Below are 6,893 nucleotides of genomic sequence, written 5' to 3' on the forward strand. Positions count from 1 at the left end.
TTATTTTTTTTAATGCTATTTGTGAAGCACTTACTATGCACCAGGCACTCTACTAAGCACCGGGGTAGGAACAAGAGAATCAGGTTGGACCCAGACCCTGTCCCACAAAGGGTCACAGTTTTAATTCCCATTTTACAGATGAGGAAACTGAGGCACAGGCAAGTTAAGTGACTTGCCCAAGTCACAGAGCAGACGAGTGGCAGAGCCAGAATTAGAACCCAGGTCCTTCTGACTCCCAGACCTGTGTTCTCTCCACTAGGCCACACGGCTTATCCAAGTCTCATTTCTGTCCACAATCTGCAGGGGAAACGTATTATCGCACATAGAGTGGAGGGAATGGAAATGATTTGCTCTGGGAACTGAATATTAAATTGAAGGGACATTATAGCCTGGAGGGACTGCGAGGTCTCCAAATTGGATTTCTTTCATTTCTCTCACTCCCATCAGCTGTCAGAATACATTCAGAAGAATCAGGGAGTAGCTTTAGAGAAATGGAAAAGACAGACCAGATGGTTTGGTTGGTTCAGTGACCTGAAGAAGTGGTGTGTGGCCTAGTGGAAAGAGGAAGAGGCCTTGTGCTCCAACCCAAGCTCTGCCACTAGCTTGCTGTGTGATAGTGGATGAGCCACAATCTCTCTGTGCCTGTTTCCAAATCAGTAAAATGAGGATAAAATACCTGCTCGGTTTACCTCTTTACAGTATCGGCACTGTCAGGAAAAAACTGTCAGATCTGACTAGTTTGGTATGTAGCATTTAGTGTCATTATTGACATAAGTGAAATGAGTAGGGAGTCAAAGTAGAGAGGTGGAGAGTGAAATTGGTGGGGGTAAGGGAAAGTTGAGAAGCCTGCGTGGGAAACGAATCCTGGAGGGTGAAGAGGGGTTGAAGGAGAGTTAAGAAGATAGAGGGAGAGAAGAAAAATACATTCAGCAGAATCTAGGGTGAGAGCAAGAAGGAGAGAGGAAAGGATGAGAAGTAGGAAGGACAAGGAATACTCTGAACTCAAAAAAAAAAAAAAAAGGAAAACAATGCATTTAACCAAAAAACAGTAATCTCTCCTTCGAAGAGAAGAATATAGCCTGCCTACCCCAGAGAAGGTATTTTTCCTCAAAGAACCAGGCACTGAGCTTCCCAAACGAAGTCCGCCTTTCCCACCCGGGACTGGGACCTCCCGTTGAGTGGAATGCTCTGTGCCAAGAAAAGTTAAGACAAACTCAGAACAGAGAAAGTCAATAGTCACCACCTGCAGTTGACAGCCCAAGGGTTTCTGCCATCACGAGTCATTGCAGCTGTCTGTAAAACAATCGGCTCCCCCTAACCAAACTGGAGAAAATTTAGGTCATGTCATTTTCTGTCTTCATCACAAGATAAAGTCATCAGAATCTAAGAGGTGTCTGAAGAGGCCTTTGATTAATGACCCCTGGGTGACACCTGCAAGATGGCTCCAAAAGGGATTGGACATCTTTGAATTGTTGTACACTGAGTCCTCATTTACCAAATTTACTTCTTGAAAGCTAACTTTCCATTCCCGGAAACATGACTGTCCTTCAGTCTGTGCCTCTCCCGAGTACTTCAGCAGCAGCAAATGATTTTGTTCTCCAGATCATTCCACAGTAAACTGTTGGCAGTTGCCAACCAAATTCATTTGCTGGAAAGAAATACTATTGATTGATTATTGCCAAATGTGCCTGGCAAGCCCCTTGATATACTGCCGCGGAAATGCTGAGGTCTTGGGACAATCTGGGCAATGTTTCCCGGCTGCCCCAGATACTTGATTTCAATATTAATGAGCCATGTGCTTATCCATCCACCACAGCTCTTATAAATGCCACACTGAATGTGTCATGAAGAAGCTCCTGCTCCCCTGCTGGAGGAGCCATCTGGGTTATAATAATTATTATTATCACGGTATCTATTAAACCCTTTTTATGTGCCAACACTTTGGTAAGGGTCAGATTGCTATGTTAAGTGTTCTGATTGGCTCGAGGGGCTCCCGGGAATGGGACCGGCTGGGAATGTTAAGACCCAAGAGGATTAGCAGGTTCTTGTCATAGCCCTGCTTCTCACACAGTGATAATAATAAAAATACAACTACTACTACTAATATTGGCATTTGCTAAGTCTTTACTACGTGCCAGGCACTGCACTAAGCGTTGGGGTGGATCTAAGCAAATCCGGTTGGACACAGTCCCTGTCCCATGTGGGGCTCACAGCCTCAATCACCATTTTACAGACCAGGTAACTGAGTCCTAGAGAAGTAAAGTGAGACAGCAAACAAGTGGCAAAGCTGGAGTTGGAACCCATAGGCTTCTGACCCACCCAAGCCCGTGCTCTATCCCCTACAATATGCTGCTTTTCTGAAATGGAACCTGGGCAATGAGGAGGGACCGATGGTTAGCCTTTACCCTGCCTGCCCTCATCTCGGAGAGAATGGGAGAGTAGGGATGGACTAAGCTCTACCTCCTAGGGGCAGGATCAAGATTGTGAGAATCCACTTCTTGGTGGGCAGGCTCGGGGTTCGGGCGAGACATGAAAAAGCAGAGCTAGAGATCAGAGGGCAGAAAGAGAGAACTTGAACAAGACAAACATAAGATGAGGAGCCAACAGAGGACAAAAGGAGAAGCTGGCAGAGTCAAGAATGGGGAAAGGGTGCAAAAGGGAAGAGGTCAGAAGAGAAGAGGGAAGCAAAGGCTTCCGGCAACCAGGAAAGGCTATGAGGAACACTGAAATGCAGAGAAAGAAGAAAAAGAGAAGGGAATACTAAGAGAAGCTCCACAAGGAAGAAACGAGGTCACTGAGGAAAATGCAAGAGGAACAGAGATACGAGGCAGGCTGGCCACTCAACGACTTAAGGGATAATGAGGAAGAAGAATGGCAAGGAGCGAAAAGAGAGGAAATGGGGAAAGGAAAGAGAGAGAGGACAAAAAGGGGCTGTTTCAACAAGGCTGAGGCACAGAATGGACAGTTCGATAATGTGTGTTGTGACTTAATAAAGCTAACGGTTCAAACAAGGCTCTAAGGTCTTTTTCCCCGTCTCAGAAATATTAAATTTCCAAATAGAAGTTATTTGGTGGAGAGCAGGGTTTTTTTTTTTCCTACACTATCTGCTTTGAACTCCATCTAAATGAAATTGGTTGTAATAATACTGGTATTTTAAAATACTTACTCTATGCTAAAGCAGTGTGCGAAGCACTTGAGTAGAGACAAAAAATTAGATGCAACAGAAATGACAACGCCTCTTCCCCCCACCTTCAAAGCCTTACTGAAAGGACATCTCCTCGAAGAGGCCTTCCCTAAGTCCTCACTTTCCTCTGCTCCCACTCCTTGGCTACATTGCCCTGACTTGCTCTCTTTGCTCTTTCCCCCCCTGCCATCCACACTGCACTTATGAATATATCTGTCATTTATTTATTTTAATGTCCATCTCTCCCCCCATAGACTGTAACCTTGCTGTGGGCAGTGAATGTGTTTGTTTATTGTTGTGTTGTACTCTCCCAACCGCTTAGTCTAGTGCTTTCAACATAATTAGCTCTCAATAAGTATGATTGAATGAGACAACACTTGTCCCACATGGGACTCAATCTAAGAGGGAGAGCAGCCATTTTATCACTATTTTATAGATGTGGAAATAGAGGCACAGAGGGGTTAAATGACTTGCCCGAGGTCACAGCGGGCCAGTGGCAGAGCAGGGATTAAAACCGGGGTCTCCTGAAGACAATCCCATGCTTTTTCCCATTAGGCCACACTATTCGAGTCTAACAAAAGCTTTGGAAGAAGAAACAATTTCTTCATATGTAATACGATCAAGACCTTGAAGAAAAATAAGCCCCCGCCATTAGAAATTATAAGAACGTGTAGGTGGTTCCACCTTTCCGGATAAAGTATGCATTTACAATTTGCTTCAACAGCTAAGTGGATCATAAATGAATACATCTTGCATGATTTACCTGTTTGGGATTTATCTTGATTTCAGTCAGATGAAAAACAGGATTTCAAGTGTAGGCTAAACAATGTGCAGTTCTCACAGATACAATTTCATATTGATTTTTTAATTAAAAAAAACCAAAGCTTCTAAAAAGTTCAAGATCCTAAGTTGAATTTTTTTATAAGCTTCAACAGGTGTGGAATGCTAACTGAGGGTTAATGTAGTTGATTATTAATATCTCAGACACCATAAGCTCTCAGACAATACAGGAGTCAAGCAATCGTTACTGAGTACTTACTGTGTGCAGAATACTATACTAAGTGCTTGGGAAAGTACAATACTCTACTATGTATAATATGGTAATATTATACTGAGGCAACTTAGGAGGTGTTGGTGACATTTTCTCTAACCTGAAAAAGCAAAGAGAAATCCACAGTCGGCGGCAACGCCCCCCAGTGAACAAGAGCTTACTATGTATTCTCACACTTGGCAGTATACTAAACCCCCACCTGCCAACTAACTCATTGTATCCCCATGTCCCAACGAGGACACGATGGGCAGGGATGACAATGTGAGCATGGCCCTGAGCAAGCCACTAGCATTAGAATCAGCTCCAAGAAGGTGCTCAGTCTTGATGTCTCTCAAGACTGAGGTTAGTTTTAGGAGGGAGTCTCCATCGGTAATAATTGTAGAGTTTAAGCACTTATCCTGTGCCAAACACTGTAGTAAGCACTGGGTACATACAAGATAATCACGTCCCAAGCAGGAGGCCGAACAGATTTAAAACTCCGTTTTTCAGATGGCGTAACTGAGGTACAGAGAAATCTCTTGCCCAAGGTCCCACAGCAGACAAGTGGCAGAGCAGAATTAGAATCCAGGTGCTTTGACTCCCAGGTCCGTACTCTTTCCAGCACCTGGAGAAGCAGCATGGATGCTTCTCAATTACACATACAGGAATGTCATTTATTCCAGCTTTTATTACCCTGGATTTATCTCAAAAAGGGGCAAGTTTGGAGGGAATTTGTCAATGGGAAAATTGAACTGCAGTGACCAACCTGCTCTCTAATGCCTTTCACCCTGCCCTCGCCTGTCTTCTTGACAGATTAGAGGTGGTGGGGCAGCCCTGTGGAGGGTGATGAGAGGCACAGCACAGAGGGGAATGGCAGTACCTATCATTCAGATCTCACAGCTAATCAAGTCAGTCAGTCAACTGTATTTACTGAGTGTTTACTGTGGGCAGAGCTCTGTACTAAGCGCTTGGGAGAATACAACAAATAAAAACATTCCCTGACCACAAGGAGCTTACAGCCTAGAGACTAAACCTATCAGATCCCTTCTTAACCTGGCATCGCTCTTCTTGCAGCTAACTCCTGTTCATTTTTCAACAACATTTCCCAGATCTGCCCCTTCTTCTCCAGCTAAAGAGCCACCACACTGCTAATAGGATGATGAGCCATCCAATTAATCTTATCATGGTTTAGTACCACTGTACCAGCCTTTTCAACTTATCTCCAGCCTCTTCAGGCTATACTTCAAAAATACAGCCCAGATCATCTTCTTGAGGTGTGTTCACTCATCCATCCCAGGGTATTGACTGAGGTTTTTCAGTGTACAAGTGCCTGAAGAATACAGTGATGGGTAAATAAAACCCGGTCTCCTGGCTCTCAGGGGGTTCTCAATCTCTGATGGGGTGTTGGCCCTGGATAAGCCCCTGAGGTTAGACTGAATACATGAAGACAAATCACAGGACCGCAAGGACAACCATAAACACAACATAATGCTCCACTCTCCTTCAATTATATTTTGGAAGAGTAGAGTTCGCTTTCATATTCCAAGAGGATGTTATTTTCTGGGAGGTCTTACTCATATCACTCTTCTTAAATTGCGGTGACAATTGTTTGAAATGAGAGTACAGGTAAACCCCCTATCACTGCTTTGTTATAAAGATCAATGCATAATGTAACTATTTGTGTGTATCAATGTTTCCCCAGACAACATGACTCAAACATGAGATTGCTCACTTAGATAATACAACAGTTTCAATGATTACATAACACATCTAAGACAACAATCCAATCTAGGAAGAGAAAGTGAATTTGATAGCCAAAGGTATTGCCTCACCCACCTTATTTCTTAGTATCTTATAAATGTCAACTGCTTACACCCGAGGGAGAGTGGCTACAGATCAAGTGGAATGGGCTTGTTCCTTTTGCTTACTATCAAGATAACAGAAGAAACACCTCTGAATATAATTTATGGAGTTGACGCCTGAGAAAAATGTCACCCATTAAGAATGTGAAGGAGAGGAAAAAAAATACAAGATTTTTGATCCAGACCCTAAATCAGAGTTTTTAGATTCAATTTACTAAACAAATTAATTTAATTGAGGATTTTCTACCTTTGGGGGCATAAGTCCGGGCGACACATGCTAATTAACCTGTGACCAACGTTTCTCCTAGACAAATGAAGTAATAAGACCTGAAAAATAGATGAGGTGTAAGGATCTCTCAGGAAATAATTCCTGTAGTAGAGAAGGTTCTTTCAAAACCCCTGACCCAATAAGAACATGGGATTTTCCCAGGGCAGCAGACCTGGGGGAGAATGTCCCTCCATCCCCTTTTTGGCAACCATACTACCAAATCACCAAAAAGCTCTCGGATAGTAACCCAGTCCGGCTACCTCGGGGCCCCTTTGAGTATCATCTGTGTATATGGCTTGTTCAATGTACATATCTGTCATTTAATTTATATTAACATCCGTATCCCCCTCTAGACTCTCCACTTATTGTGGGCAGGGACCATGTCTGCTATATTGTCCTCTCCCAGGTGCTTATTACAGTGCTCTGGACACAAAAAGGGCTCAATAAATATGACTGAATGAATGCCTACATGTGCATGTGTGGGATCCCAGGCATATATGTTGTGTTTAAATACAATTTCTCCAATGAGATCTTGGGTTCCTTCTCCCA

The sequence above is a fragment of the Ornithorhynchus anatinus genome, chromosome 15, assembly GCF_004115215.2.
Source record: "Ornithorhynchus anatinus isolate Pmale09 chromosome 15, mOrnAna1.pri.v4, whole genome shotgun sequence".
Classification (NCBI taxonomy): Eukaryota; Metazoa; Chordata; class Mammalia; order Monotremata; family Ornithorhynchidae; genus Ornithorhynchus; species Ornithorhynchus anatinus.